This window comes from Oxyura jamaicensis, chromosome 14, assembly GCF_011077185.1.
Source record: "Oxyura jamaicensis isolate SHBP4307 breed ruddy duck chromosome 14, BPBGC_Ojam_1.0, whole genome shotgun sequence".
Classification (NCBI taxonomy): domain Eukaryota; kingdom Metazoa; phylum Chordata; class Aves; order Anseriformes; family Anatidae; genus Oxyura; species Oxyura jamaicensis.
Window position 1 is genome coordinate 12,390,075 of NC_048906.1, and position 20,377 is coordinate 12,410,451.

General features: G+C 60.7%; 1 long non-coding RNA gene across 1 annotated transcript; it reads left to right on the forward strand.

The window, feature by feature from the left end:
- The first annotated feature begins 516 nt into the window (after positions 1–516).
- LOC118174586 lies at positions 517–3,608 on the forward strand. The gene is made up of 3 exons (XR_004754701.1): positions 517–756; positions 1,788–1,866; positions 3,556–3,608. It is a non-coding gene; the product is annotated as an uncharacterized LOC118174586 (long non-coding RNA).
- Positions 3,609–20,377: the final 16,769 nt, after the last annotated feature.

Genomic DNA, 20,377 nt, shown 5'->3' on the forward strand with positions numbered 1-20,377 from the left:
GTGCCCCCAGCCCTGGTGGCAGAGGAGCATCTGGGTGCCTGTGCAGCTCTCCTGCTCTTTTCCCTTGACAACACCCAGGAAGGCTGCCTCGGAGCCCCCAGCTCCCCGTGAGGACCCATTCCTCCTGCACACCCGGGGGGGGGGCTTCACAGTGCGGGGACGTGGGGCACGGCTCTCCGCCCCTCAGTAGGATGGAGGGGTCCTGGGGTGCCCGACCCGCTGGGAAGGGAGATGGGACAGCCCCGCGGCTCCCCTCCCCGGCCCCGCCATCCCGTTCGTCACCCCAGCCATTCATCGGGCCAGACAGATGCCCCCAAATAAAGGCCGCCGTGATTGATACCCAAAGACAATAGGGTGGGAGGGGCCAGGCGGGTTCCTCGTGAATAAACATGAGGGTCTTTGGACACAGCTTCCTCTCTTCACAAAATGGGACTGATTGTGTGGCAGGCATTTAAAATTCAGCTGTGGTCGGCCCGTCTTCCAGTGCCCCCCAAACCGCTGAGGTGCTTCATTTATTTAATAATTTCCCCTCCTCCCCCTTTGCGCTCAGTCAGTGACAGACCTGGCTCCTTTCACGCTTTGTCCTCCCTCTTTCTTTCGTTCTTGCTCGCGCTCCCTCTCTCTCTCTTTTTTATCTTCCTTCCTTTTCCTACTCCTTGTTTCTTTCTCTCCCTGGCTTTTGTGCAGGGGGCCGTGACGAATGGCTCAGAAAAGAGGGTGCTGTGAGAAACTGGAGCTGCGCTGGCGGAGTGGGTGGTGAGGACTTGGTGCTGGGGGCGAGGGGGGTCTGCCTGGAGCGGGGCTGGGGGCGGCGGTGGGGGCCAGGGGCTGCGCCGGGGCCTTTCCCTCTGTGCCTTTTGGAAGCCAGGCACCCGGGGCCGAGGGCAGCATGCGGTGGTGCCGGGATGGGGATGTCCCTGTGCCACCCAGCACTGCCACTGGCTCTGTGAGGCTGCTGAGGGGCTGCCCCGCCGTGTCACCTAACGCGGCCTGAAGCAGCGCCAGGGCTGGCACAGCTCCCGAAAATTGGGAGATGCAGGCGGAGTGAGGTTGTGGTGGTTTTGGTGAAGGGCAAAGGATCCGGGACTTGGGCCCTCAGTGTGCTGGGATGGCCTGGCCGAGCAGTGCCGGTGTTCAGAACCTGCACAGGTGGCTTGCTGCAGTCCGTGACAACGTCCCCATGGCTGGCTGCAGCCCTGAGTGGCTGCACACCTCTGAGGGAGCCCCAGGGAGTCTGGGGCTGGTGGCACCACGGGTCCTCCTCCCCGCTGGTGCTCGGGGAGCTGCATGCCGCGTGCTGGGACCACCGTGCCACACACCCCCGGGAGGGCCCGAATGCACGAGGGCGGGGTGTGGGACCCTCCGCACGCCGTGGCACCTTGTACCTGCTCTTGGCACCGTGGCTGGGGTGCTCGTGGACCTGCAGGAGGACCCCTGGCACCGGTCCTGTGCCATGCCCACCGCATCTCAGCTTATCAAGCCATGCCCCAAACACTGAGCGATGCTGAAAGCCCTCAGGGCAGCTCCACCAGCAGCTCCTTGCTGCCCCGCTCCCCTGCCCCGAACCCCCGGCCCCCTGAGCCCGGCACCCACCGCGGCCTGGCCCTGGGATGGTTCCCCCCATCCCGCTGCCCGCGGCGGGGCCTGGCCGGCTGGCAGCCCGCAGGGGCCGGGCCTGGCAGGCTCCAGCAGCGGGAGGGCTCCTGCATTACAATCCGGTACAATCTGTCCCCCTTCCCGCTGCCCAGCGGTAGGGGAGACGGTTACTGTTTAATCCCATTTGACAGCTCTTTCATCATCTGCCTGCCTCCCTCCAGCTTCCCCGTGGTTCCTCCAAGGCTCCTTTGTGGCTGTAATCAAAGCCTGGTGAGTGATGGCTGTTCGGGGGGGAGGGAAGGAAGGGACAGCGGAGGGTGGCTCGCCCGCCCTGAGAGCTGCTGGGGTGGCGGTGGCAGGACCGCAGGGCGCAGGGTGCCTGTGGGTGCTGGCGGTGGGTGCTGGAGCACCCCCAGCGCTGGGAGGCTGGCGGGACGCAGCATCCCCAGCACTGGCAGCTGGGCACCGTTGCCATGCTACTGATGGACCCACACGGCTCCGCAGGGGCTGAGGGAAACGCACTGCTGCTGTATTCGTGCCTCAGAGCCAGGGAATCCCCATCACCACCCGCCTGGCCAGACCCTTCATAAAACCACTGCAGTTTTTGTCGTGGGTTTCAACAGGCATTGCACAGTAGTGCCCCACCTTTGCCTAATTAAACCACTGGGGGGTTTTATTCCCCCACCTGCCACCAGGCATGGCGTCCAGGAGGATGGCCTGGTGCACGCTTCGGGTGCCTCCGGGCCTGCCTGGGCAAACCACGGGGTCTGTACCGAGGCGTCTCCCTGCTCAGGAGCAGCAGAGCTGGGCAGCGTGGGAACGCCCCCCCAAAACGCGCCCCAAGCCCCGACGGACGAGGGAGAGCCGGAGGCAGGGCCCTGCACTTCCCAGGGAGGGAGGCTGCACGCCCGTGGGTTATCGCCTGCATCAGGGCTCGGTGACTGTGCTTCCCAAGAACACATGTTCCCTCGTAAACCCGGGATCCGCTTATCTCAAAGGGCACATCCGACAATTAGCTTATCTGCTGTGAAAGTGAGGAACAGCTTTGGTTATCTGCCTGGCTTCCGCAAGCTGGAAAAAAAAAAAGAAAAGGGGAAAGAGCCCCTGGAAGGACGAGGCACATACGCGGCATCCTATAAATAAAGTGACTGCGCCGTGAGTGTGCTGCAGACGGACTCCATGTGCTTGCAGCGGGGAGCTGGAGATGCCCCCAGGTTTTAAGGACTCTTGGTGCTTCCTGGTGTCAGATCCTGCCTTTGGCTGCTGGCAGCTCTGCCAAACCATTCTCGGGCTGGGTGGCAATTTTTTTTTTTTCAGGGTGGGTTGTGGCCTCCGGTTAAACTCCGGGGGAAAATTTCAGCGAGGGAGGCAGGCTGCTTCCAAGAGTGAGGGCACGGGAAAACAAAGCATTTGTCCTTATTTTGTTTTAAAATTCTGCCTTTGAAGCAAGAGCTTGAAATTTGGCAAGTGGGGAAGGGAGAGAGGCTGAGATTTGTCTTGTGTCCCTGGAATATACTCAAATTTGACCAAGTCAGAACACTTTATTTGGGAAAAAATGCACTTAGTGCAAGCTGGCCGTCGGAGCAGCCCCCGCCCAGAGGTGCGGGTTCCCCTCTGCCAGCTCCCGTGCCGGTGACACCAGGGGACATCAGCCATGGCACGGCCGCTCGCTCGGCTCCTGGCCAGGCTCCTTCACCCCACAGCGTCAGGGCAGCAGTGGCAGGGCTGTTTTGATTCCTTCCCAGATCAATCCTCACCCGCTGGCCTGGCTGAGTGGCACAGGTGCCTCTGGAAAGGGGCTGCCCTCGCCGAGCACCTGGGGCACCAAGCGCAGCCTGCGGCACGGGGATCAGTGACACCGTGGTTTATCAAGGCCCTGATGGGGTCTGCGGGCAGGTGAGCTTCTCTGTGCTCAGCTTCGTTTGGGGTGACCAACGCTGTTTTTCTCTTGTCCCCCAGAAATCCAGCTTGAATCACACGAAGCACAGAGTGTGAGCAGCCCAGCACCACGGTGAAGCCATCCTCCAAGCCGCCAGGCACCGGCGGTGCTGTGCCAGCAGCCCGGCCACCGTGCGGGAGCAGAGCCCTGGCTGTGGGGTGCCGGGGTGCCCCGGGGAGACCCGCGTCGCAGCGCATGGTTGCTACCCCCCAGCACGTTGTCCCCTTCATCCCCATCGGCTGCCACGTGCACGGTGGTGCTGGCAGGGAACGGGGCTTCTCTCCAATGGAGAGGTTGGAGAGGAAGCTGCCGAAAATGCTGGCCACAATTCAGAGCCTGCCTACGGGCTTGGGCGACCACCTGGGCAGTAGCACCCACCTCCCTCCCAGCCCCGCCACCTCCTTCTTGTGCCCTCCTGGTGAGGCTGGCGTGGGGGCGGTGGGCACCTTCCTGCCCATGGTGCCTGCCCAGACACTGCGTCCCTCACCCCGGGGGAAAACGAAGCATTGCCTGAGCTCATCTGCCGCAGTTTATCATCTGAGGAGCTGGTGACCAGATGAGTTGGTGGAGATCCCAGCTTCTCTCCGTCAGGCTCCTTCCTCCTGGAGGCTGGTGCCTGGCTTGGAGGAAGGCTCTTGGTGGCTCTTGGGGCAACTGCTGCCCAGTCACGGCTGCTGCCTGCTCCTCCTGCCCCAGCCCTTTCTCCCCGCTCTCCCCAAAATCTTCATGAAGAAACAAGTATCTTGTTTGCAAGCAAAAACTAGAAATGATTTATATGTTTATAAGCCCAGCTCTGGCTCTCTTTATTTTGGCAAAGGAATTGTTTGCATCTTTTCAGAATTCCTTCACCCAAACCACTCATTAGATATGAATTTCAAAACAGCCAGAGGGAGCGGGTGACTCAGGGGAATTAGCAAATGGCTTCCCAAAGCCTTTTACGTCAAGGCCAGCAGCTCCCTTCCAGACCTTGATGCCAGCGGCCCAGAAGACACACGCTGTCATCCAGCGCTGGGTCAGTGACCCCAAGCCAGTGGGTGCATCTGAGGACCTTGGCCTTCGGTCCCCAGCTGGCAGGTGCCTTCATCACGAGGAACCTTCAGGGAGCAGCCTGAAGAAGAGGGACTGGAAGTGACAGCTCCGTCCCAAAGGTTTCGGCAACCACAAGGACCTCGGCTGCAGGTGCTGGCCGTGGAGCTGGGACATGCCCCCCAGTGTGGGTGCCCAGGGGCACTGGGAGGACATCCGAGGGTCCCCGATGGTGCCAGATCACCGTGGTGCCCGCCTGGCAGCAGGGAAGAAGGCGGCACGTGGTGACAACAGCGGCGATCGCCTGCCTCCGTGTGGCTGTGCCACTCGCGGGTGGCACGGGCACATCCGTGGTGCCCTGGGGGCGCAGGGCACCTGGGGGACACCGGGCAGCTGGGGGTCTGCAGGTCACCTGGGGGGGCTCAGGGACAACCCCATGCAGAGGCAGCCTGGTGCTCGTGGTGTTCCTCCATCCCGTGGTGCCGGGGGGCTCCTGCAGCCGTGGTCCTGGTCCCTGCGCTGCGGGAACCTCTCCTGCTCCCCGGGCTCCGCAGTCCTGCCCCAGCAAACCCGCGCCCTTGTCTTGCAGGCAGAGATGAAAATAAACTCCAGTGAAGGGTCCTTTAACTTTCTCTACTCGAGTGAAAATAAATGCGATTTCCCCGCCACCCGGCCTTGTAAATTCCCCTCACTGTGAAATATCTTCCAGATATAGTAAAGAGACGGCTTTTGGCTATTTTTTTAAACATCTTTAACTGCTGTATATATTTCCAGGGAGACGTAATAAGCGCTACAGCTAATTTATCTGCATGTACTGTAAATATTTTCAGGAGATAGCAGAAAGGATTTCAAACACATGGCTTGGAGGATTGGCACACAGCATATGCTGGGTGGGAAGGACACCTTTAACCCTTCACCTGCCGCTCCCCTTCCCTCCGAGGATGGCCGGCCACCTCCGTGCCCCCTGCGGCGAGGCTCCCTGTGCTGCGCCCTGCTGCACCCGCGGGGCATGGGACTGTCCTCGGGGCAGGGCTGGGGGGGCAGCGGGGAGCTGCTCAGAGCCGTGTCCTCGTGCGAGCCTGTGCCTGGTGTCAGCAGGGAGCTTTGCAAAGCACACATCTCGGTTCAGTGCCTGCTAAGAAGCAATCCCAGCCCTGTGGCACACACAGCCTGTACCGGAGCCGCGGGTCACCGCAGCGGGACAGTCACCCCGTGGAGCTGTTACTGGCTGGCTGGGCAGGCAAACCCACCGTGGGCACCCCTTGCTGCTGCTGCCTGTCCCCAGGAGTGACTTGGGCCAGCCCCGTGGCCCCACAGCCTCCGTCCTGGTGGCTGCAGGTCCCCTTCTGCATCCCCCGACCCCTGCTCCCGTGCACCTGCCTGGTGTGGCTGCGGGGGTGACCTGCGGCTTTCTGCTTGAAACAAAGGAGTTTTTTTTTCCTTAGGCTTGTGATTTGCTCCCAAGCCTCTTTTCTTCATGATGTAATTTAACACAGAGCAAGGACACGGAGTACCTATTGGCTTGGAGCCCACCCTAAAAACCATAAAAAGGAGATAAAAGCCTTTAAATGCTAAGCCCGTCCGAGGAGACAATAAAAGGCAAATGTCTTCCCAGTTTTATGTCTACGTCTTTAGCGTGATTTATGGAGTTTTTGCCATATTCCTTCATGGTTTGTGACTCTTCAAGCTGTTTGACTGTCGTAAAAGGACCATGGAGGCAAACTGCACCCGCTGGAGGCTGCTTGGTCTCCGAGTCCATCCCTGGCCCAAGCTGATCCCACCATGGGGCTGCCGTGCCCTGGCGGGCATGGGGAGAGATTCACCGCCTGCGGAGGGCGACGAGGAAGAGGAGGGCGAAGAGAAAGGGCCCGAATATTTCCATTCAGCCTCCTCGTGATCAGCACGGTTTTGGGGAGAGAACAGCAAAGAGGATCCAGATGGGGAAACCGCAGCTGCTCCCTGCAAGAAGCGCTGTGCTTCCTTTGGGGAAGGGCAAGGGGCAGCTCGGGGCTGCGCGAGGGGCACGGGGCCGGGGGGACCGAGGCCATCGTGCAGCCAGAGCGTGCGGATCTGGAGATCATCAGCCCAGAGGCAGGATGCATGCATGCCTGGTGGGGCAGGGATGTGAAAGCAATAGCTCTCAATAAAACAATGCTTCCCTCCTCTGTTTCTTTCGGAAGCGGAGCTGTGAGCCCGAATGTCCTCGGCTGACTCTGGTGGTATGCCGGCCTCCTCCGAGGGGCGGCACCGTGGGAGCCTTGGGGCCCGGAGCAGCCACGGAGGTCTCGGCTGGGGTGGGAGGACCTGCACCTGACACCCCAGGGTGCTGTGTGACACCGGCTCGGCTCCGTGGGCCTTGCAAGGCACACGTGTCCCCTCCCTGGTGCCACCGTGCGCTGCTGCATGCCACAGGACGCATGCTCAGCACTCGGCTGCATCTCCATTTACTTCACCCAGCAAGAAGAAGGTGTTGGCGCACACCAATAGCACTCCTTTTGTGCCCAGTTCTGAAACCTCTGAGCTCCCAGGTCCAACTTCTGCAGCTCCAAGCAGTGACTTGGGGTCTTCCCAGCTGGTCTGTGGCCGGGACCCCCAGCTCGCCATCAGCCACCTCTCACACCTGCGGCCAGCTGGGAAAACACGCAAGGTGTGACCGCCCGTTTAGGGGGTGCTGGGGGAGCAACGTGGGGGAGTAGAACTCGGGTTGTCCTTAAAAGTCTCTAAAAATATATATTCTTGCCTGTAAAAAAATTAGTAATTTTAAACCGCAGGCAAATGCTTCACATTCCTGAGCAATGCTGCCCTCTGTTTACTGCCCTTATTGTTCTCAATGAGCTGGAACCGTGGAAATGAATATTCGCTCCGACCCCATCCTTCGCCCTGAGAAAGAAAGGAAGAAAGAAAGAAAAGGGGAAAAGAGCTAAAACTGCTGAAGGAAAACAGAGTCATTCTCCCCATGATTGAGTGAAAGAATAACATGGGACCGTGGAAACAGAGCTGCCAGGGCGCAGCAATTGATTTAAAGCGAGCTCTGAATGCTGTCACTGTGGTGCTGCGCACGGCTCGGCCCAGCCGGGGGTGGCTGCTGGGGTCTCCCAGCACGGAGGGGACATGGGGGGTGAGCCACTCGGGGTCACTGGCTGGGGGATCGCAGAGGGAGGAAGATTTAAAGCCCAGCCCGGGGCTTCCTGTTCTTAGGTTATCTCAGGCTGGGGCATTGCTGCAGACCACACAGGCACATGCCGAAATAATTTTTACTGGTTCCGCAATATAACGTGCAGCACATGGGGCCCGGAGCCATGCTGTGCTGACAGGCTGCCTCAGCACGCCAGCACGCCACGGGGCTGCCAGGGCACGGGGCTGCGTGGGGCTGGGCCTGGGCACGCAGGGAGGGCGCGCATCGGGATGCAGCGGGACCTGCAGCGGGATGAGGTGTGGATGTGCATCGGGATTGCGTTAGGATGCACTGGGGATGTGCGTCAGGTGCACTGGGATGCAGCGAGGGCGTGCAGGCTTTGGAACCTTGTCCTGCAGTGGACCAAAGGTTCCCAGGCTGCTGGAGGCCAGGGAGCCAGGAGCCTGCAGGACTCCTCACCTGGTTTTCTCTCCCCAGGTCATGAACCCACTGCCTGAGGGCTGGGAGGAGCACAGAAACCGAAGCTTTGCCCCAGACAGATGGCCCCATTAACCCACGTCCCTGTAGGGACAGGACCAGGCACTGTGGGCACTGGGGGGGGGGTACCAGGGACAGAACAGGGACCCGAGCACGGGACAGGCAGAAAGTGCCTCCCACAGCCCCAGCCCTGCCATGCTGGCACCCCGGGCTGTGGGGTCTTTGTGGGGAGCCCCACGGCCCCAGTGCCCGCTGCCGGCCCCGGCGTGGAGCTTGCTGTGGGGGCAGAGCCGGGGGGCCCTGGGGGTGGGCCCCACGTCACCTGCGCCTTGGGACGAGGGCCACGTGCTGCTGGCAGGGAGATGTCCCCGTCCCCACCGCGCTGCCCCCGTTAATCATCACGTCGAGTAATTGGGTGAGGGACCGAGCCGGCCTGCAGGTGTGGTGAGAGCCGGGGGCCCCACGGCCGTGGGCCGGTGCAGAAAGCTTTCAACTGGAATAGGGTTACCGGCAGGCAGCCCAGCAATGCCAGGGATGCGAGGAATCCCCTACCTGCTTCAAAAGGATGCATTCTTTATCGGCTAATTAAAAAAAGGGCAGTGGGGGGGGGATGAGGACACCGGTGTGCACCTGCTTGGGCAAACACCCGGCCAAGGCGGGGGGCAAGGGAGTGGGCTGGGAGAGACCCAGAGCACAGAGCACCCACACTGGGGATTTATCGGCAGGATTTGTTGTTAAACCCTAGGGATGTCTCCCGAGGGCACTGCGTCCAGCTGGGACATCTCCCTGGCCGTTGTTTTCTCTTTCTCAGGGGTTGTTAAGAAGTGGGAAGGGTGTTTTAAAATCTGGGTTTGGGTCAGAACTGCCTCGGCGGCGAATCCATCTCAGTAGTATTGATCCGGGCAAAATTTCCAGTAGAAAAGAGGAAATTGTTCTCAGAGCTGGTCGGAGGTGAATGAACCTCACTTGGGCATTGGTTGATCCCGCTGAATCCTGCCCTTGCCTTCCCACACAGCACATGGGGAAAGAGCATCCCTGAGCCCTTCACCCCTGAATCTGGATTAAATTAGCTGGTGGCTTCAAAAGTTACATGGCCGGGCAGAGATACCCACACGTACCATCACTGTATAAACCTCATTTTCGTTGGAAACCAAGCCAGAAAAGAGAGAAAGAAAGAAAGAGAGGAAGAAAGAGAGAAAGGAAGGAGGAAGGAGAGAAGGAAAGGAGAAAAAAGGGTGACACGTGGTGGAAACGAGCCATCCGTAAACTGTCAGAGCAGTTTGTACACACAACACAGCCCCGATTTAATGAGATCATTTCACACCTTTAATTAAGTAGGTGCAAATGGGAACGGAGGAGCTGGGGATGGAGGATCCCAGTGGAGTACAAGGTCTGGTGTCTGTGGTGGCTCTGGGGAAGGGGACGGATCCCACAGCGGGTGTGCAGGAGGAACCATGGCACCATGGCCCAGCCCCTACCCGTGGCCAACCCTGGCAGGGGGCACAGGTCGATGCACAGGCAGCAGCGTGTGGCACTTGGGGGCGGCTCCTGGAGCCCTTTTCTCCCAGAGCAGTGGGGCCCCGGTGTAGCCCCTGTGCCTGGGGCTGACACAGCGCCGTGTGCCCGCTGCTCTGCCCTACCCTGCTCCTGGCCATGCCGGCGTGTGGGGATGGCACCGTCCCACCGGCCGCTGGGGACAGGAGCTGGGGACAGACAGATACCCCCTGAGCCTCCTCCCCTGTGCCTCTTTCCTCACTCTTGGCTCAGCCTCCCCTCCGCTCTCCGCCTGGCTCTGCGTGGCCCCGTGCCAGCTGAAAATTAATGTCCCCTCCCCGGGGACATCTCTCGCGCTGGCAGAGCCGCGCTGGCCGTGGCTGCTGGCAGAGCTGGGACCCAGGCAGCAGGGAGGACAGGGGGGCAGGAGGCCCGAGAAGCCCCCCCCAGGGCGGGCAGCTGCACACCCTGGCAGGAGAGGTTCCTCCGGGGGCAGGACGGCAGCACAGCCCTGGCCATGGGCACGCCGTGACCCCTCCCCAGCCCCTGCTGCGGGACCTGGAGCTGAGCCTTGGCAGCGGCCCCGAGCAGCCAGGCAGGGACAGATGGCTCTCGGGCATTTGGGGAAGGGTGTGCGAGCAGGGTGTGTGCGGCACCCTGATGCTCTTTTGGTACCCGCCTTTCCTCGCCGGGGCAGCGCGGCTCCCGGCTTTCCATCACCTCCCGCCCCGCCAGGGGACGTGGGCTGTCCCTGCCGCCCCGCTCCTCACTGCTGCTGGCAGCAGGGCTGGCTGCCCGTCCCCATCAGTGCTCCCCGGGGACAACATACTGCCGCTGCTTGTGCCAGCAACGACGAGGCTGTGCCACCAGCCGCCCCCCCGTGTGTGCAAACACACGCGGCTACGTCCTTGAGGCCGGCACGCCGGCTCCATCCCGGGGACACCTGCTCGTTCCCTGCCAACACGGCACTTGTGCCGGCGGTCTCGGGGCCACCCGGGACTGGGCTGGCAAGTGGCTGGGGACAGCTCTTTCCCAGCTGAGTCTGCAAAGCCACCAGGTGGACGAGAAGCAGTGCCGGTGGCGTGGCCGTCCTTCTGAGCCATCCCCTCCTGCCACCCTGCTTCAGGTGACAAGTCCTGAAGGGACATCTCAGGGTGAGGGCATAGGGACCTCAGCTGTTTCCCCAAGAATAGCTTGAAGCCGAGTGCAGAACCCGGCCAGATTTTGCAGTGTGTTCAGCGCTGTGCAAGCAGCTCACGTGCCCCTTGCTCTGGAGCAAGGGATTTTAACTGAGCACGCTGGAGCTGGGGACCTTCTGCTGGGGGAAAAAACCAGGTTTGGCTAAAACGCCCGTCCTTGGGGACCCCTGCTTTGGTGGCGGCGTGGCACGGGCTGGCAGCCAGCCCCACGCCCCCTGCTCGTCCCTTGCTGGGATCGCTGTGACATCTTCAGATTTTCCGGCAACAACGTGAGAAGCGGAGCTGCCCCCGAGGAGAAAGCAGGGGCGGGGGGAGCAGTAGGAAGAGGGAGGGGGCTCTTCCCCTCCTAATTTCAATAAACTAAATGAAAGGGGTGGAAAATTGGTATTTCATGCAAAACTTGGCAAAGGTTAAACCACTTCCAGATGCTGTCTCAGAAGGTTTTGCTCCAACCTGATCTGTTGCAGATAAAGCTGTAGACGCCCCTGCCAGATATTGTATTACACGCCAGTGGAGTTTCCAAGCGGTGCTGTGATCCAGTCGGCATTTTGGGCTACGTTGTCCCGTAAATGGAACAGGAAGGGCCCGGCAATATCCCCACGGCCACAAGCCTGGCCTGGGGCTACGCCGAGCATCCCTCGGGGGCCTGTGGGGCAGTGGGGTGGCCACGCAGGGGCAGCTTGGTTGAGGCCCCAGAGTAGGGGGCCAGGCACAGGACAGCTACTGCTGGATTTCAAGGTTGGGGAAACTGAGGCATGGCTGGGCCAAGCCTGGAGAGGGGCTGCCAGCCCCACCAGACCGCCTCTCTCTCCGCTCCTCTCCTCGCTGTGCTGGGGCAAGGAGCCTCCGTGGTCAGCGCCGGGCTGGCACACCTGCCCATCGCCAGCGTTCCTGCCCCCTGAGTCTGCTTCCTGCCCCCCCGCCTGCCTTTCGCCCCCGCTGCCTTTCGGCCTCTGCTTGTTTTCTTAGAAGGCGGCTCCTGCACTCACCGAGCCCAACAATTTCCTGCCTGGGCGAGCGCATTCCTCTCCCCCAGTGCAGGTCCCTCCCGCCGCTTCCCCACCTTGGGGCTGGATGCTGCCGCCAGAGGAGCCTGGCCCCGTGTCCTCCCCTGCCCTCCTGCTGCCCTGCCTCAGTTTCCCCAGCCGGCGCCCCTTGCTGCTTGTGGGTACCGTGGGGATGCAGAGCCCTGTGGACTGCGTCAGCCTCCTGCGGAGGTGGGGTGCGCCAGGAGGTGCCCCTGTCCCCCGTGGCGGTGCTGGAGGGGAAGGGATGGCTGAGTGCCGCTGGACCTGGCGACCAGGAGTCCAGCCCCAGCGTTGGCTCGGGGCATGCTGTGGCTGGGGGTTGCATCAGTGCTGGTGGCACCAGGACGTTTCCAGGACACCCTCGGTGTCCCCCTGCCCGTGGCGCTGGAGGGTGAAGCGGCAAGCAGGATGGAGCCGCTGGCAGCAACACGGCGATCCCTGAGGGATGCTCCTGCCCTGACTGGTGACACCTTGCCACTGCACGAGCCGGGAAAGCACTGGAGCAGTGGTGGGAAGGTCACCTAGCACAGCCAGGGTGGCACTGGGGACACCCAGCACAGCAGGGTGCCACCACCTCGTGGCACCCATGTGGGGCTGGTCCTGCTGGGGGTCCTGGGGCAGAGCCCATTGGGGGTCCCCCCAGGAGGCCACCGCCAGGTGCCTGGTGGCCATGGGGAGCAGGCAGCATGTGCGGGGGCCCTGACGGCTGGGGTAGGGCTGGGGGGGTTTGGGGCACGGGTGCACGCAGGGGCCGGATGCGCCCTTCCCTCAGTGCGCTGCCAGCGCAATACCCACCCATGGCCCGAAAAGAAAGAAAAGCCCCAGCTCGCCTGTCAGGAAACCTCAAATCAGGGCCAATGTTTTTGAAAGTTTTTTTTTTTTTTTTTTCCTCCTCTCTCTTTTAACACATCTGCCAATATAATCTGACCTTTTCCAAATAAATAAAGCCCGCGCGCTCCAGCTTTGATCCCGCGCTCCAAATTTTCTATTTACTTAATTGGCCCATCCAAGGTCTGAGCGAGCCGCGGGCCGGCAGCTGCCGCCGCCGCATTCCTGGGGGCTTATCGCCCACCGCTCACCTGGTTGTCATTACCGCGGGGCCGGCTGCGCCCCCGCCACGGCCACCGCGGCCCTGCCCCAGCCACCCTGGGGGCTCCCCGGGACCCTCCCCGCTTCTGGGGTGCCCATACTGGGCGCTGTCCCCGTTCCCCTGCCCCCCGGGGGCCCTGCTGGCCCCATCCCCATTGAGGGTGGGGGCTTTCGGGGGCAGCGCGGGGAGGGATGCTCCTCTGATGGCCAGGCCTGATGCACTGCACTGAGGTGCTTCTGCCTCCGTGCAGATCACAGCGTGGCGATCCTCCCTTCGTTAGGGACCGTAAATATCTCCCCCCGGTAGCAGCAGGGAGTGCAGAGCTCCGTGCCATGTGGGTGCCCAGAAGAGGCCACTCCTGAGCAGCGGCCATCCCTCCTGCACCGAAGAACCGCATGGCAGCGGGGACCAGGCCCTCCTGGGCAGCCCCCCGCTGGGCATCCAGGACGGCTGCGGGTCCACGGGGAGCACCCCTGGGAAGCCGCTGAGGCTGGCAGAGCTGCGGGGCTGGGTGGTGCCAGGGGACTCTCCCAGGAATGGGTTTTCCCCTTGTCCTTCTGCTACACCGCAATGCCAGGGCAGAGGAGGCTGCTAGACCCCGAGCGTGGGAAGCGTGGGGCAGCTCCTGTGCCTCCCACTGTTATTTTTTTTTGGTCCAGGAATAGTAAAGATGTGAAAGAAGGGCTGAAGGCAGACCCGGACATATTTCTTGCTCCTGTGTTTTTCCTCCACAGGCTGGCCAAGCTCGTCCCTGCTCTGAAGAGGCAGAGGCTGCTCTTTCTGCCTTTGGTTTCTCAGCTTCTCCAGGCGCTGAGCACAGGCAGTGAGCACAGGCTGAGCCTTGGGAGAACGCAGCGGGCAAGCGTGCTCGCTGTGCAGAGCTGTACAGGGTGGGCACAGGCACTGTGGCATCCACAGAGCCCCTGGTGGGCTGCTCCTGGCCACAGCAGCCCCCAGCCCCGCGGTGTGGCTCAGCGCGGCCACACGCAGGGGCTGTCAGCGGGAGGGACCGGGCTGGGCTGCGCTGCTGCTTTCTCGTGCTCTCCTTCACCTCTCGACACCCCCAGCTCACCTCTGGTAGATCTGGTTCTGCTTTTCCACATCGTGCCTCGTAATTTGTTAGCTGGGGCAGCTGGTGGACGGAAGGAATGTTGTGCTCCTGAGCAGCCGTGGGATGGCACTGCCGGACACCGCGTCTCGGTGACGGGTGGGGACCGTGGCACAGGGCGATGGGGCCGTGCCCAGGGCCCTGCAGAGGAGCAGCAGGGGCAGAGGGCTCCGGGGCACTGCCTGATGGCTGCCTCCAGCCCTCCAGTGTCACCGCCACCGCCAGCACCTGCTGGGGATTCACAGCGCTTGGAGCACGCCCAGCACGAGGGGACGTCACCCACCGCTGGCTTTCCCCGACATGCTTCCTTCTTCTCCGCACCCGTTCCCCTCCTGCCCAACCGCCTCTGGAGCTGGGATGAGTCCTCGCAGCCCGCTCACACCGCTCCCAGCGGCTCCCTGGGTGACCAGGGGGATTCAATACGAGTGGCCTGTCCATGAGCTCCTTTCTCTGGGGAAGGGAGGCATGACCATGCCCTGTGGCTCCCTGACGTCCACCTGGCCAGATGGCTTCACCTGGGGGCTGAGAAAGCTCTGTGCTGTTCTTGCCGAGCCAGGCCTGCTGCCAGAGATCTCGGATGGCTTCGCTGTCCCAGCTCTCCTGCTGCAGCTGCGTCCTCGGCTCTGTGGAACCTCCCCGGCTGCCTCCTGCGTTGTCTGGCTCTGCCTCGTCCACCCCAGGCAGGCACCGTGAGCTCACCCAGCCCCTGCGGATCCCTCTGCCTGCAGGCTGCTTGCGTCCCAGCAAACATCTCAGCCTGGCAATGCCTCCCGGTGACACCCAGCAAGGCCCCCAAGAAACCTGCCCTTCCTCCAGGGGGATGCCGTGGGCAGCACCCGGAGGCAGTGGGGAGGGAAGGTGGTGTCGGGTGGGATTTCCACGTCTAACATGCTGACATTTCCCAAGTAGAAGCCAGTCACTCAACATCTGGCCGAGAATATTGCATCTTGCTTAAGAGCAACTCCAGATGTTCCCGAGACCTTTTTTTCATTATTTTATTTCTTTCTTTCATTCTTTTCTTCTCCCCCCCCCCCCCCCCCATCCCTCCCAGCCACTCTTGACTCACTAAATCAAGGGAGACAGGCTTTTAACTCTCTGGAAAGAAATAAACGACTCAATGGTGAGATGAAACGAATTCTCTAGAACCGTGTGAGCAGATGTGTGCTGGGGGAGGGCGAGGGGGGGCAAGGTAAGGGAGATCAGGAGAGAGAGGGGCACGTGCACGTGGCGTTCTCTTTGGCATGAGGTGTCCCAGCTGGGGACACCTCGGTCTGATGGCCAGAGGGACGTGCAGCCTGCTCCCGGTGCGCTGGGCTGGTGAAGGCAGGACTTGTGGCTGGAGGGAAATGGGGAAGGGACCAGTTCCTGCTTGGCTGGGTGGACTGATGATCTCTCCAGTGTAATTGGGTCCAGTTCTTACCGCCTGGAAGTGGCTCGGAGCCGAGGAGGTCAAGAGAAGGATGAGTCTGGTATGTCGATGACACTCATCCAAAGAGGTGATTTATCATCACTGATGGGAAGGGGAGAAGGAGCAGCCAAACAGCAAGAAACTGGGGAAAAGAGAAAGTGTGGTGGGAGGAGGGGAGAGGTCAGAGGCGAGAGAGATGAGTAAGAGAAAGGTGGAGGAGGGTGGTGGGAACGTGGAAGGAAGACCCAGAGATACAGAGACATCTGTACATTTCTGTCGTGTTTCTTGACTCCTGCTGAGAATCTGTCCCAGTCGGCCCCACAGCATCGGTACCGACCACGTGTTGTACAGGAAACAGTCTCAGATGCCTCTGATGTCCTAGTCCTCCATCTCTTCAGGTGGAGAACCACTGGCGTGGTGCCTGTTTGCCATTAACCACGCTCTCCCCTCCCGAGCCGTCGGTCCCGGCTCCATCCGTTTGTCAGAGCTGCCTTGCCGAGGCTTGAGAGCTCCCAGGCTCAGCCCTGCCCTGTGGGGCTTTGTACGCTCCCTGCAAGAAGATGGGAGGCTTAAACCATCTACTTTCTTCTCTTCCCACATCTGCAAAGTTACCCTGACAAAAGGCGCTGGGGGAGCACAAGACGGTCTCACCTTGCTGCCTCTCCCCTTCCCTCAGAATTCACAAACCGAGCTGCTGGATGAGCACGGCTGGCAGCCAAGAGAAGCGGTGGCATTCACCTCGGGGAGGCTGGAAACCAACCCAGGAGAGCTCATCTCAGAGAAACGCTCCGCGAGGAGGGAGTTAGGATGTCAGAACCCAGCTCCACGTCAACCGATGCCAAAACCCAACATTGACCCAGGAGCAACCAAGGGCCAAGCACCTCTAAGGCAGGGCTCGGTACCTGGTGCCGACCTGCTCATACTGATGTCTCTGCAAGGCTTTGTGAGGCTGATTCTTTGCCTGGTGAAGGTCAAACCATCAAGCATGAGGAGTGGTTCCTCTTGCTTAGGCTCCCTCATGGCTATGACACAAAGGCTCTGGTTTTTGGGGAGCTGATGCTCGGCATAGCCTGGCAGTCGGGTCTCGGAGAGGCCCGAGGGCTGGAGTCCTGGAAACGAGAACACACACAGAGCTGTGAGGAGAGTTTTCACTGTGCTGTACAGGCTTGAGCCTCATGAAAAACCCTCAGAGACCTTCTGCCTGGTGCTAAGAACCACTCAAAAGATGATAGACAAGGTCCCTTCGGGTCCAAAGAAATGAAAGCCAGCGCCCAGCTAGCAAAGAGCTGATAACACAGTTGTGCTGGGCTTGTTCCTGAACTGAGTCTGGAGCTCCTCAGCATCCAGCCCAGCGATGGCCTCGGGTGGGCTCGTGGGGTCCTGGTGCTGGCTCTGCTGCAGGTGGTCTGCGGCTGCTGGGGAAGTGGCTCTGAGCACTTCCAGGCTTCCTGCCCTGGACCGGGGGTCTTGGCTCCTGGCTCCCAGCTCTGGAGAGCGAGGCTGAGAGGCCATCCTGGCTCTCGGAAGGACCTGCGCTCCGAAATTTTCCAAACAAATCACTTGGATTATTTCTAACTGACGTTTTTTGGAGGGCTTTTCCTCCTGCCGGAAGGGAACGACTTGATTTACTCATTTTTCAAAAATTCCTGGGGAAAGTTCTAGTTTCTGACCACTCCGTGGAAAGCTTCACCCAGCTGAAAGCAGCACCTGCCTTGCTCTGAGCGCTCCCCCAGGACCACGAGCCCAAATCCACCCTACCTGCCCCGGCTGCTCGAGGAACGCACCTTGATGGGAAGAACTGGGCTGCCGGAGCTGAAACCCAGCTGTGTGCTGGTCCCAGGGGGTGGCAGTGATGGGGACAGCCCGGGGACAGCCGTGCCATGGCCCTGCTGGTGGTGCCACGCTGGCTGGAGCTCGGATGGGGATGCAGAGGGCTGGCACCTGTCCGCTCACCGGGAGGGGACAGGGCAGATGTCACCTCTCTGTGAGATTCAGGTGGAAAATATATATTTTCCAACCATTACACTTCACAGAAGGAGCTGTTCATCTACTTAAAATATAGGTGACAAGTACAAAAGGCATTTGGCATTGTAAAGCAGGCCAAATCTTCAGGAGATCGAGGATATATGGTATGCAACCGAGTCCCAGCTTCAATCTGCTTCTACGCTGTAAATTCCAATTACATCATGCCGCCTTGTTTAAATACCGTGAAACCTGGCTCATGCCCTAAGTATGTTTTATATATTGCCACATCCATTTGAAATAGATGGGCAATGTGTTTTACGGCACATGTGCAAATATCTCCGTATTTTTCCATCTGGGGGTTTATGGGATCTTTCAGAAAATTAATAATGGGGCTCGGAGGAAATGTTCGACTCGGAGGCAGTAGCGGAGATTTACGGCCTTCCTGGTGGATGCCAGGGAAAAGTCTGAGAGCACCCGGAGCAGACAAAGGCCCGCGGTTTCGCCAGGCGCTCCCCGAGAGCTAATTTGGCTTAACGGACGGAGGAGCCGGGGGATTTCCCCGTGTGATCCAGCAGGTTGCTGGAGAGGGATTTCTCAGAGGCACAGAGCGCTGGAGCAGGGCTGGGTTGGGAGGCAGGGACCCAGCCCTCAGCCCCAGGGCACAGCACACGGCTGGGCTCCGTGCTGCTCCCGAGGAGGGCTCCGTGGGCAGGAACCCACCCCAGGCACCCCGCAGCCCTGCGGGAACCCCCCGGGCTCCCCAGGCTGCCGCACGTGCTGCTCTGAAACCCCAGCTTTCCTCCAAGCACCCTTCTTCCAGCCTCCCCGGCACCAGCCGCGCTCTGGGAGTGCTGCACCTCCCCAGCCCTCGCGATAAACAAAAGCCGATTATTTCCCCTTGCGTGGGTCCTCTGCGGGGGAAGCAGTGGGTGGTGTTTATTTTGACAGCAGAGAGGCCTGTTCCCCGAGCTTTCTGGGTAGTGCGCGCTGTCCAAGATGAAAACATCGGCCGTTTATTTGAGTCTCGCGCTGGCTGTGTAAATACAGGACTCGCTTCGGCAGATGCCGGCTGGCGGCTCTGCGGAGCGGGGCTGCTCCTCGCGTCCCCCGGGCAGGCAGGGCCACCCGGCCCCGTGCCCCACGGACACGGGCGGGGAGTGCTGGGGACGGCTGCGGCCGTGCTGGAGGGTCAGGGCTGTGTGGGGCGAGGGGTGAGGAACATCCTGCCTCCAACATCCCGGAGCTGGCAGAGCGGGGAGCTGCCCACGGGTCTGCCTGTGCCCACGCAGCCCTGGCTGGGGTGTCCCCGTCCCTGGGGACCACGGGGACTGCTGGTCTCGTTTGCCTCGTCCTCCCCACTGCAGCCGAGGTGGGAAGCCCCGGCGGGGGGAGAGCCGGCGGGTTTCTCCAGATGGTGCCCCGCTGACCCCAGCCGTTCCCCGTCTTTGGCTCTTCCGTAGAAAAACACAGCGCAGGCCAGCTCATCGATTAATCGTTTCCTCATGTTCCCCCCGCACGGCCGCCGTGGGAAGCTGCCTCCCCGTGCCCGGCCTGGAGGGGGGCTCCCCCTTGTTGGGGTTCGCTTCCTGGGGTGGCTGCGCTGCTGCCTGGGGACGGCGCGGGGCGGGCGGTGTGCGGACAGCCCGAGGTGTGCTCAGGAGGCAAAATCGGGGAGGTCGAGGAGGCTTGGGGAGGCCACAAAGCATCGAGTAAGGTGCAGTGCTTGGTGAGGGGGTACAAACCAAGAGCTCAGTGCCGGGGCAGGGCGGACCCGGGGCACCGTGAGCCACGTGCGCTTGTCCCGGTGCCACGGGAGCCCAGCCACCCCTGTGGGTGCTTCCCTGGTGCTCAGCAAGGGGCTGAGCAATGGCCTGACCCCTGCTCAGACACACAGCCCTCGGAGTCCGCCGAGCCCAGCGCTGAGCTGGGCGAGCAGCGGTGGGAGATGCTCTGGGCGTGCATCCGTGCGTCCATCTGTCCGTCTGTCCGCTGCGGCTGGGGCTCAGCTGCCAGCACTCACGCGATCTCTTGTGACTGGAGCTGGCTGGAGAAAATGGAAAAAAAAAAAAAAAAAAAAAGAGCATCGAATTTTCTCGTAGTATTCTCACATTTTGCTTCTTTCCTTGGCCAAATTCCGGGTTTCCATGAAAAAAAAAAAAATGTCCATCAGTGTTCATCAGTGTTTTGAAATGAGAAAAATTTCAACCAGCTGCGAAATTCAGTCCCAGAGCAGGGGAAAGCTTGCAGACTTGGCCTCTCCTGGAGACGGTTTGCCCCAGCTGACTGCAGCAGGCTGGGAGAAGCCCAGCAGTCTGCTTGAAGAAGCTCTCATGAGAAAGGTGCTGGGGCACCTTGGCGCTGGCTGCATTTGCAGATCCTTTACTGAATTCATTCTTTTTTTCTTCAAGAGCTCTTTCGGAAAACACAGATCTTCATCCTGGCGAGGCAGGTGCCCGCTGCAGTATCCCTCGCCCAGGCAAAGCAGGTGGCCACTGGTTCTGTCCAGCACGGCCTCCCCCGCTGCCACCCCAGTCCCCTGGCCCAAGCCACCTCCTGCTCCTGCCCCAGACGGAGCCACCCCAGCCCCGTCCTGCACCGATGCAGCTGGTGTGAGCCAGCCTGCCCTCGTAGCCGCACGGCTGGGGAGGCAGCTCCTCGCTTGACTGCTAATTACCCTTTTTCTTCCCCAACCCCCCTAAAAAAAAAGCAGTTAATCCTACTGGAAATTTGGCTCGATTGTTCTTTGTTTTAACTGTGGCTTGGTTTAAATATTAACATCATGAACAGCAATGAAATAATTACATAAACCATTAATGATTATATAAAAACAATACCTAAATAAAATAAACAGCAAGCGATATCATTAGTATTCCCGCTTTCTTCAATTATGGCTCCTGGAGTAAAAGAGAGG